Source organism: Phyllobates terribilis, unplaced genomic scaffold (genome assembly GCF_046119375.1).
Source record: "Phyllobates terribilis strain yellow unplaced genomic scaffold, ASM4611937v1 Scaffold_3__8_contigs__length_932513732, whole genome shotgun sequence".
In the NCBI taxonomy this organism is placed as follows: Eukaryota; Metazoa; Chordata; class Amphibia; order Anura; family Dendrobatidae; genus Phyllobates; species Phyllobates terribilis.
Genome location: NW_027362763.1, coordinates 303,622,586 through 303,635,025, shown reverse-complemented (window position 1 = coordinate 303,635,025; position 12,440 = coordinate 303,622,586). Strand labels below are relative to the sequence as shown.

At 44.4% G+C, this 12,440-nt stretch overlaps 1 long non-coding RNA gene across 1 annotated transcript; it reads right to left on the bottom strand.

Annotated features, from left to right (window-relative positions):
* Positions 1-9,268: 9,268 nt before the first annotated feature.
* LOC141258079 (uncharacterized) lies at positions 9,269-9,677 on the bottom strand. The gene is made up of 2 exons (XR_012318191.1): positions 9,619-9,677; positions 9,269-9,538 (listed from the first exon to the last, which is right to left on the bottom strand). It is a non-coding gene; the product is annotated as an uncharacterized lncRNA (long non-coding RNA).
* Positions 9,678-12,440: the final 2,763 nt, after the last annotated feature.

The window sequence follows — 12,440 nt, the reverse complement described above, 5'->3', positions numbered from 1 at the left end:
GGCCACTAGTCCAGGATGGCGCAAGACGTGCTATAATTGTGGAGCACGCAGACCCGGTGTTGTAGCACCAACCTGCCCATTACTTAACGGTGACGGCGGGTATTATAAACCACTGTCCCCACCTACCCCCGCCATGGTCCACACTCCATTCAGAGAGACCCAGGGTCCTCTGAACTCTACCCTATTCTCCCTCTCCCAAACTGGGGAAAAAGAACATGGACACAAGTATCAGGAGGTGACATCTGTTTTACTGAATGGTCCTTCGGAATTCTCCACTATACTGAGAATAGGCATGGGGAGTATACCACAACAGCAAGTTGGGATCATTGTAAATGCAGCAAATGCGAGACTACAGCATGGCTGGGGGCTAGCTGCAGAGATATGTCATCTTAGGGGTCCTGCAATACAAATTGCATCCAATGATTACATTCGTGACCACGGTCCGTTAAGAGAAGGAGAGGTGATGGCTACAAGAGCCGGACAGCTATCATGTCAGTTTGTTATACATGCGGTGGGACCAAAATATTATCCCCTGGATTTACCCAGGTCACAACACCTGCTTACAGACACAATTCAAAACACCATAGCATACGCATCACAGCTTCATGCGGCCCCAACCCTAGCCCTGCCCTTCATTTCCACTTTTATCTTTGGATACCCAAAAGTAGATGCGGCCAAAACAATAGTCGGGGCTATAAAGCAGTATATTGCCACACATCCAACTAAATTAAGAGAGATAAGACTCTTGGCCATCGACAGGGATCTTGTTGATTATGCCGCTAAATTAATCAAACACACAATCAAACCCGATATCTGGTCTCCCCCAGTGTTCCCCTACCTCCAAGATCTCCCCACAATCAGTACTCATGCTGATTTCCCTCCACCTCCACCTCCACCCTCTCTCATAAAGATAGAAGAAATAGAAATGGAGGGAGCGGACCAGAATACAAATACCAGACCACCCAAATATACCCCGTTTACCCCAACACAGACGGATACTCTGTGTAACCGTCTCCCGGATCCCGAACATTCCCCCATGGCTTTTTACAGAGCCATGGCTGCAAATAGAGATATATATTCAGCAACAAGGCAAGATCTTTTACACCTGCTCCGTGTAAAAGCCGGTGAAGGATATTATCCGATGATAGAGACTGCTATCCCATATAACAAAGCATTAGACTCCAATACATATGAGAGTGGGGTTGACTTTGTAAAGCCCTTAAAATATGGGCTTAGGATAAGTTGACTGATCAATCCACTACCCTCACAGATGTCACTCAAGAGAAGGGAGAGTCGGCTGAGAAGTTTTATGGGCGTCTTATGCAGGTCTATAAGGACCTTGGGTTTTCCTTGCATACTAAAACTCATTGCCAGCTGTTAGTATCCACCTTTATCCAGGGGTTACGGGCTGAAATCAAGGACGCTATATTGGCTGTACGACCAGATGTTGAGTTAGCCACCCCAGGAGATGCCCTAAAGGTAGCAAAAAGTTTCCAGAAAAGTGTCGCCCGGACTGCTTCTGCGGTTAAGCCTAAATCCAAACCCGCTGCAGTGGCAGTTGCGGCACCCCCAGTACCTGCAGTACAGTATCCCCCTTGAACCCCCAGTATCCTTCTCCTCCCTTACAGCCCCACTATTACCCCATGGCAGTACCTGATCAGCGAGTAATGTATCCCGAGAGAAGACCAGTAGTGAATTCCCGTCTTCAGTGTTGGAGGTGTGGCCGAGCAAGACACTTCCAAAGGGACTGTCACACCCCTGCTGGCCAGTGCACCACACAAGCCCCCGTATCCAGAAATAGGACGCCCGGCCCACGGGACCTGTCACGAGAAAATGTCCCCAAGGACCGCCCATTCTGAAATGAAGGCCAACCAGAGTCTGCCATCGTGATGCCCGTAACCACTCCCGGCCTCTGTTCATCTGTAGTTCTCCCAGTAGGAGGGAGTCCGGTGAAGTTCATGGTAGACACTGGGGTGGCAAACTCAATTTTAAAATCCACTGAACTGACCCAGGGTCTCTTCCCAGTCCAATTTTCCAACGACAATCTGATATTGATCGGTGTAGATGGCAGACCTAACAAACACACTCTCACCAAACCTATTCCGATTGGCCCATTTCCAGAAGTAATGACACAATTTGTCATATCCCCGACCTGCCCAGTAAATCTTTTAGGAGCAGACCTCTGGTCTAAATTCCAATCCCGAATTCAATTCCAGGACAATGGTCAGAGGATCCTTACTTTAAAAGATCCAAACTCTGATGCACACATAGAGGAAGTCTGCATCTTACGGGCGCTACCCACGGTTATGATTAACATATCAGATACGAGTGGAAATCTCCCAAAAGATCCCAGGTTAGCTCCATACATAGAGGAAATCCCTTCTCATCTGTGGGGTCACAAGGCCCAGACAACATTGGGAGATTGCCGGTAGAACCAATACAGGTATACCTCAAGCCTGAAGCGCCCTTTCCCAAGGTTCGCCAGTACCCGCTCACACATGCACAAGAACAAGGTCTACACTAGCAAATTCAAACCTTGTTAGAGAAAGGGGCACTAATTCCCTGCATCTCCCTGTGCAATATGCCGCTGTTCCCCGTAAAGAAAAAATCCCGAACGGGGCAGCCGCCCGCTTATCGATTGGTGCAGGATTTGAGGGCAGTAAATGCAGAGACAATCTTGGAAACTCCTGTGGTGCCTAACCCACATACACATTTCTCACAGATATCATCTACTGCTGCCTGGTTTACAGTAATTAATTTAGCAAATGCCTTTTTCAGTAATCCACTACACAAAGACTGTCAGTTTCTGTTTGCATTTACATATCAAAGCAGGCAATTGACCTGGACGGTGATGCCGCAGGGAGCGCAGAATAGCCCTAATCAGTTTGCAAAGAACATGTCTAGCTGTCTGCTGAGGTAGTACTATTACAATACGTGGATGGTCTTCTCTTGTGTGCCCCCACGGAGCAGATGTCCATCAGGGCCAGTGTTAGCCTCCTCAAGCATCTAGCAAAACTGAATTGTCGAGTCTCAGCCTCGAAACTTCAGTTTTGCCTCGGTCAAGTAGTCTTCTTAGGCCACTGCCTTACTCAGGGTGCCAGACATCTCACAGAAGAAAGGAAGACGGTCATCTACACACTACCATTCCCAAAAGATCCCATAGAGCTGCAACGGTTCCTCGGACTATGTACATATTGCAGACAATGGATCCCAGACGCCTCATATCTGATGCAGCCCCTATATGATGCATTAAAAGAAGACACTCTGGCTGATGTAAACAACAAGGACCACCAAGAACTGCTGCAACAAGCCTTTGAGCAACTAAAGTCAAGGATAATGACAGCCCCTGCCCTTGGAAACCCGGACTATGCTCAACCTTTCCATTTGTATGTCTCTGAAACAGGAGAGCATGCAGCCGGAGTACTCTCACAGAGACACTGTACAAAGCAGCGCCCAGTCGGGTATTACTCAGCGCATCAGGACCTGGTAGCCAGGGCCTCCCCCAGCTGTCTACGAGCGGTTCACGCCACACAACAGTTACTTGAAAAAACGTCGGACATCATCCTTGGACATGAGACTCACATTTATGCCCCGCACGATATTGCTGCTGTTCTGGCTTTACAGCAACCTAAACATCTGTCCACACAGAGACACCTGCGGCTGCAGTGTTCATTGATGTTGCCAGAAAATGTGAAATTACACCGGTGCACCACCATCATCCCAGCCACCCTGCTACCAGCACCTGAAGGAGAGGGGAAAGAGGCTCCACTGCATGATTGTCTGGAACAAATTACTGCGGAGTCAACTCCACTTGTTTTAGTGGGGGAAGTACCCTTGGATGACCCAGAACTTACGTTATATACGGATGGATCAAGATATGCTGACACCTCTGGCAGGTTTCATACAGGATATGCTGTCACAACTGAAGATACATTGGTAGAGGCAGCAGCCTTACCCCCCAGTATGTCAGCACAGGAAGCCGAACTCAAAGCTCTGATTGCTGCTTGTCAACAGGCTGAAGGAAAACGTGTGAATATATTTCCTGACTCGAGATACGCCTTCGGGATTGCACATGATTTTAGGGAAATCTGGGCAAGGAGAGGCTTTGTCACAACTGCAGGTTCTCCTGTGAAAAATGCTGACAGCGTCAGACAATTGATGGAAGCGGTGCAACTACCAAGACAATTGGCTGTCGTAAAGGTAAAAGCTCATACCCGGCCAGATGCCCCTGAAGCTAGAGGTAATGCACTTGCTGATCTCCATGCTAAGCGAGCAGCTCTTCTTCCGACAGCCATGTCCATGGCTGTTACGCGGCAACAGGCCAAACAGCTAAATATCCGTGCCAACCCAGGATCAACCTGCAGAAGAGCATCAACTGGTCCCTCCAATCACAAACCTACGCTCCACACAGGAAAAAGTCTCTAAAGAAGAACGCCAGTTGTGGAAGGAGGTGGGTGCTAAATTGATAGATGGGCTATGGAAGAAGGAACAACTGTATTGTTTGCCTCGACTCCTATATCCAGCCGTTGCAGCCTGGGCCCATGGACTAGTACATCGAGGGAAGAATCAAGCTTTGCTACTGGTACAGAAACTCTATTGGGCTGCAGGAATTTCCACTGTGTTGAGTGCACAGAACAAAAGTTGCACAATATGCCAAACCTGCAACCCAGGTAGATTACAGAATGTACCGACAAAACACCTTGCCAAACCAGAGTATCCGTTCCAATGATTGCAAGTTGATCACATCACTCTCCCTAAAGCAGGACGATATGAATACTGCTTAGTGGTAGTGGATATGTTTTCCAGTTGGCTAGAAGCATTCGCTGTTCCAAACTTGACTGCCAAGACCACCGCCAAGAAGCTGGTCTCTGAAGTTATTTGCCGGTATGGAGTCCCAGAAGTTATCGAAAGTGATCAAGGACCAGCCTTTTCCTCATGCGTGTATAAAGAAATACTTACCAGTGGCGCTGCATACTCCTTATCATCCATAGTTATTTAACACTAAATGACAAGTACGGTAACCAACACTGTCACTGTACTTATTATATATGTGACTGACATGTTTCTATCTATCTAATCTATGTGTGATGCTCTATCTTTCTGTTCTAAATTGTCGGGTACCGATGCTGAATTGCCGGCCGGCTTTTTTAAAGAGACGGTGCATGAAAACACTATTATTTTTTTAAATAAATCCTTTAACACTAAATGACAAGTACAGTAACCAAGACTGTCACTGTACTTCTTATATACAGTACAGACCAAAAGTTTGGACACACCTTCTCATTTAAAGATTTTTCTGTATTTTCATGACTATGAAAATTGCACATTCACACTGAAGGCATCAAAACTATGAATTAACACATGTGGAATTATGTAAATAACAAAAAAGTGTGAAACAACTGAAAATATGTCTTATATTCTAGGTTCTTCAAAGTAGCCACCTTTTGCTTTGATGACTGCTTTGCACACTCTTGGCATTCTCTTGATGAGCTTCAAGAGGTAGTCACTGGAAATGGTCTTCCAACAATCTTGAAGGAGTTCCCAGAGATGCTTAGCACTTGTTGGCCCTTTTGCCTTCACTCTGCAGTCCCGCTCACCCCAAACCATCTTGATTGGGTTCAGGTCTGGTGACAGTGGAGGCCAGGTCATCGGGCGTAGCATCCCATCACTCTCTTTCTTGGTCAAATAGCCCTTACACAGCCTGGAGGTGTGTTTGGGGTCATTGTCCTGTTGAAAAATAAATGATGGTCCAAATAAATGCAAACCGGATGGAATAGCATGCCGCTGCAAGATGCTGTGGAAGCCATGCTGGTTCAGTATGCCTTCAATTTTTAATAAATCCCCAACAGTGTAACCAGCAAAGCACCCCCACACCATCATACCTCCTCCTCCATGCTTCATGGTGGGAACCAGGCACATAGAGTCCATCCGTTCACCTTTTCTGCGTCGCACAAAGACAAGGTGGTTGAAACCAAAGATCTCAAATTTGGACTCATCAGACCAAAGCACAGATTTCCACTTGTCTAATGTCCATTCCTTGTGTTCTTTATCTCAAACAATTCTCTTCTGCTTGTTGCCTGTCCTTAGCAGTGGTTTCCTAGCAGCTATTTTACCATGAAAGCCTGCTGCACAAAGTCTCCTCTTAACAGTTGTTGTAGAGATGTGTCTGCTGCTAGAACCCTGTGTGGCATTGACCTGGTCTCTAATCTGAGCTGCTGCTAACCTGCGATTTCTGAGGTTGGTGACTCGTATAAACTTATCCTCAGAAGCAGAGGTGACTCTTGGTCTTCCTTTCCTGGGGTGGTTCTCATGTGAGCCAGTTTCTTTGTAGCGCTTGATGGTTTTTGCAACTGCACTTGGGGACACTTTCAAAGTTTTTCCAATTTTTTGCACTGACTGACCTTCATTTCTTAAAGTAATGATGGCCACTCGTTTTTCTTTAGTTAGCTGCTTTTTTGTTGCCATAATGCAAATTCTAACAGTCTATTCAGTAGGACTATCAGCTGTGTTTCCACCAGACTTCTGCACAACACAACTGATGGTCCCAGCCCCATTTATAAGGCAAGAAATACCACTTATTAAACCTGAAATGGCACACCTGTGAAGTGAAAACCATTTCCGGTGACTACCTCTTGAAGCTCATCAAGAGAATGCCAAGAGTGTGCAAAGCAGTCATCAAAGCAAAAGGTGGCTACTTTGAAGAACCTAGAATATAAGACATATTTTCAGTTGTTTCACACTTTTTTGGTAAGTATATAATTCCACATGTGTTAAATCATAGTTTTGATGCCTTCAGTGTGAATGTAGAATTTTCATAGTCATGAAAATACAGAAAAATCTTTAAATGAGAAGGAGTGTCCAAACTTTTGGTCTGTACTGTATGTGACTGACATGTTTCTATCTATCTAATCTATGTTGAAGCTCTATTCTTTCTGTTCTAAATTGTCGGGTACCGGTATATGCCGCTGCTGAATTGTCGGCTTTTCATGTTTCACTGTGAGCACTGTTCCCATCGATTTGGGCAACCACTGTAATGCCACAACCACCATGGCTGTGTCATTAACGTCTTAAAAAAATATTAATTCCTGCTATTCCATTTAATTGTAATGTAAGGGAGATAATGTAATGTCAGCGCTTGAGCAGGAGAATTCTCCCACGCTGGGATGGCATTCTGATGACAGGCTGGATCGCAGCTGAGCGCTGCCATCCAGCTTGTCATCCTTCAGAGACACTGCAGAGCGCAGGCATTATGTGAACTTCCGATTCCGGTATTCGATATTGTAAAAGTATCGGAACTCAGTATCGGAACTCCGATACAGCGAATATCGGTCGATACCCGATATTTCAGTATCGGAATGCTCAACACTAATGATGACCTTTACCCGCATGCCCCAACCAACCTCACGTCTGAAGATCAGAGCTTTATGATTATATCAACTAACAAGGGGGGATGGACATGCCGCAACAGCCTCGATTCGTAACAAGGGCACTAATTGATTGAAGACCAATGTCCCTCAGGCTCAAAGCATGAACCTGGGATAGCACCTCTATTGTTGATAATAACATAATTTTTAGGGGGAAAATGTAAAAGACATATTGATATTCATGCTATAGCAACTCCATTTTGTCTGCTTGTTTCAAAATCATGTTATTATCACTCCTTGCATAACATACTACTTTCCTTCTTTTCTCATGCTTTACATGGAACTTTCTCACACTAACTTTTTCTCACAAGAACATTTTGTCAGACACCCTGCTCCTGTTATCTAACTAGTCTAGGCCAGGATTGACTTTGTAAATTTCCATCATGCTTCGAACTAACGATGATAATATGACCATATATGTGTTTCCGTAATAATTGCACTAACATTGGCTCAAGCCTGTAGTACTGTAGTATGGCTGTAAGTGATTGAACATTAATAAACTCAAAACAATATAAAATGCTAAGCAAAATAAACGGAATCAGAGATTCTTTGAATCCTCCCATACAGAGCACTGCCTCCGGTTGGTTTTCTGTGGATTGCAATCAACATAATTATTTGACACTAACTTGGTCAACCGTGAAGGGTTATTGCCCTCCCTCAACACCTTCTTCTTTGTGCAAGGAGGAACAGGAGGAGCACTGCCAGATCCCTGCATAGTGACTTCCAGCAGGCCACAAATGTGCATGTGTCTGCACAAATGGTTAGAAACTGACTCCATGAGGGTGGTATGAGGGCCCGACGTCCACAGATGGGGGTTGTGCTCACAGTCCAACACCGTGCAGGACGCTTGGCATTTTCCAGAGAAAACCAGGATTGGTAAAGTCACCAATGGCGCCCTGTACTCTTCATAGATGAAAGCAGGTTCACACTGAGCACATATGACAGATGTGACAGAGTCTGGAGATGCCTTGGAGAGTGATCTGCTGCCTGCAACATTCTTCAGCATGACCGGTTTGGCAGTAGGTCAGTAATGGTGTGGGGTGGCATTTCTTTGGAGGGCTGTACAGCCCTCCATGTTCTCGCTAGAGGTAGCCTGACTGCCATTAGGTACCGAGATGAGATCCTCAGACGAGTGTGAGACCATATGCTGGTGCGGTTGGCCCTGGGTTCCTCCTAATGCAGTTCAAGGCCAGACCTCATGTGGCTGGAGTGTGTCAGCAGCTCCTGCAAGAAGAAGGCATTGAAGCTATGGACTGGCCTGCCCGTTCCCCAGACCTGAATCCGATTGAGCACATCTGGGACATCATGTCTTGCTCCATCCACCAATGTCACGTTGCACCACAGACTGTCCAGGAGTTGTCGGATGCTTTAGTCCAGGTCTTGGAGGAGATCCCACAAGAGACCATCTGCAACCTCATCAGGAGCATGCCCAGGCGTTGTAGGGAGGTCATACCGGCACGTGGAGGCCACACACAATATCGAGCCTCATTTTGACTTGTTTTAAGGACATTACATCAAAGTTGGATCAATCTGTAGTGGGTTTTTCCACTTTAATTTTGGGGGTGACTCAAAATCCAGGCCTCCATTGGTTAATAAATTTGTTTTCCATTGATGATTTTTGTGTGATTTTGTTGTCAGAACATTGAACTTTGTACAGAACAAAGTATTCAATGAGAATATTTCATTGATTCAGATCTAGGATGTGTTGAGTGTTCCCTTTATTTTTTTGAGCAGTGTATATATATACACTAGATTAATTTGCGCTGCCCTGTGGGCCAAAGTAATTAGATCTCAGGTGTTAGCAGGTATATAAAAGCGGCTGAATAACAACCTAAATAGATTGGTAAATTAAAATAACAATTTAATGGTAAAGTTTAAAAGGACAATGACAATTTAATATAGAAATTTAAAAGTACAACGAATATAAAATATTAAAATGGCTAGAGGTAATGACAATGATTGAGATAAATGGTGGGTATCGGCGTGGAATAAAAGGTGCAAGTGAAGTCCTTGTCAGATCCTGGTTAGTCAGCTGGTTAGCAGTTTGTAAGAGTCCGCTTGTATAATAGTAGGAAGCGGGGGCCAAAGTATGGGTGACAGTCCAGTTGCTGGGTCTAGAAAAAACGGAGGAGGGGGAAATTAATATAGGGAAGGTAACTGATGTAATAGCTGAATAGAGATGAATGGTAGTTACCTAAGGTACTAGGTTTCGTGTAAGTACTCAAGTGGCGGGAGGCCTTGTGAAGACACTGTGAAAGGTATAAACAAGAAAAATCAGTATAATGCTAGCAAACAAATAAGTGGAGTGTAAATGGTAGTTACCAGTAAAGATGGATGTGAGCCTTGTTAGGTAGGATGAAGAGTGAGACCACTAATAGATGTTAAAAGGTTCTTTGGAGACCTGTGTAGATGGAAGAATACAAGGTGAAAATAGGGATGAGGTTGATTGTTGATTCTAAATGATGGAGGTAGAGGTTACTACTTGCTTGAATGGGGAACGTGTGTGGTCCCAAAAATAGGGGCACGCTCCTAGGTGGTAAAATGACCGATGTTCTGGCTGGGAGGGGGGGGGGGGGGGTATGACCCCCAAAGTACAATTGGCTGTTATGATCAATAGGATGATGCTTGGATCACTTAGGTGATCTGAGGAGGGAATAAGAATGGAGGTTTAAAAAAAAAAAATGGCACTGAATGGTAGTTCACTTAATGTACTGAGGGACTTGGAACAAATAGGGTGAAATCTGGGGGAGGGAAAAGAGAGTGCCGACTATATTGGTTGTTTATGGTAGGCTAGAGCGTCGAAGGTTTTGCAGCCTACCTCCTTGGTAGAAGAGATCTTTGCTGTAGTGGTCAGTGCGCGTTTCTTGAATGATAATGATGAAGCTTGATGGTAGGAGGTTTTGGGGCTTACCTTCTGGATGTTGAAGGTGGAAGCCTGCGTCTTCGAGTGTCCGTCTGAGCGGAGATGAAAGGGCGGTTCTTACCTCCGTTCCTATGGTGGAGTTCCCCGGGTGGGTAGCTGGAGAGGAGGATGGACGGGGGATGCAGGAGCAGAGTCCCGGCCAGCGACTACTGCTCTGTACCTTACCGCACGTGTAATTGTGGAACTGGCACAGGACCTAGGAGGACCTGATGTGACGTCACAGTCACGTGTAGATCACGTGATTCAATGGAAGACGGTGTGGCAGAAGGACCAATTCCTACTAGTTTCGAAAGCTCCGGCTTTCTTCATCAGGGATGGTTGTTCTTCTGCCCATGGTCCTTTTTATACTTGATGGTTAATTGATAGAAAAAAAAAAAATAAAGGCTGGAACAGCAGTCAGTCTTCGTTAAAAGCAAAGATCTCAATCTCTGCATTAAGTCCCTTAGGTTTCAAAGTGTCCAATTCAAAGATCCAGAAACTTTCTCTCTTTGACATCATTTTTATGTAGTTGCCTTTTCTCCAATTTTTTGGAACAGTCTCTAAGCCTACTATTTTGGTGCCTGTAATTTTTCCTCCGTGTATTTCAGCATAATGAACTGAAAGGGGGTGTCCTTGAAATTGGTTTGTAATGTTCCTTAGGTGTTCATTTATGCGTTTGAACATGGGACGTGTAGTACGTCCTATGTACACCTTATCGCATGGACATTTTAAATAGTAAATGACACCAGGTGTGGAACATGTGATAAAGTCATTAATTGTGTATTCCTTATGTGGTATGGTGATATTTGTTTGTTTGGACGTGAGTGTTTGCAGGCTTTACATTTTCTACATGGAAAAAAGCCTCTCAAATTTTTAGTGAGTGTATTGGATTGATTATAGTGCTTGGGTGGATTGCGCACAGAAGGAGCAATTAAGTTCCCCAAATTTTGGGCTTTTCTAAAGACGAATCTCGGGGTTGGCGCTAATTTGCTCCCTAAGATTTTATCGTCTCTAAGTAAGTCCCAGTGTTTTGTTACAATTTTACGAATAAAATGAATATTTGAGTTATATTGTAAAATTATGGGGATGTCTATAATTATAATGTGGTCAGTGGATTTGGGATTAGGCTCTTTGTCTTTCAGTAGCCTGCTCCTAGGGATTTTATGGATTCTGTCTTTTGTTGTTTCCAAAAATGTGGCTTGATACCCTTTTTCCAAGAATTTTTTTGTGAGAGCATTTGCTTCAATTTCGAAGTCTTGAGATAGAGAGCAGTTTCGGTGGAGCCTAGTATATTGACTTTGTGGTATATTAAGCAACCATTGTGGTAGATGGCAGCTATCTAATGGAATAAAGCTGTTAACGTCCGTGGGTTTAGAGTAGGTTCGAGTTTGTAAACATCCTTTGTCGATGTATATATCTAGGTCTAGGAAGTTAATTTGGTTGGGACTAATATGAGATGTAAATTCCAAATAGTAATCGTTTTTATTAATATCTAGCAGGAACTGATTGAGTGACATTTGATCTCCTGACCAGATGAATATGATGTCATCAATAAATCTGTACCAGAGGACCAGGTTTGTGCGTAGTGTGCCTCCAGAGTAGATGGTGGTCTCTTCCCATCTACCTACGTATAAATTGGCATAACTGGGGGCAAACCTGGTCCCCATTGCGGTGCCCCATTGCTGGGTATAGTAGTGCTCGTCGTGTACAAAATAGTTGTGTGTCAAAATGAAGTACATACAGTCCTTTAGAAAAGAGATTTGTTCTGATGGTGTTTGACTGGAATGAGATAAGTAGTAGGCGGCTGATTCACATCCTTTATCGTGTTGTATAACCGTGTAGAGAGCAGTAATGTCCAGGGTACCCAGTATATAGTTGTCCTTCCAAACGATTTTCTGCAGTAGTTGTAATAAATGTTTGCTGTCCTTAATATACGAGGGGAGTTTTTGGACAAGGTTTTGGATTTGATGGTCCACAAATCTTGATAAATTAGAGGTGAGGCAATGTATGCCGGATATAATGGGTCTCCCTGGAGGATTAGAAAGGGATTTGTGTATCTTAGGTAAATAATAAAAAACGGCGGTCCTTGGATGGGTGATGTTGATATAATCAAA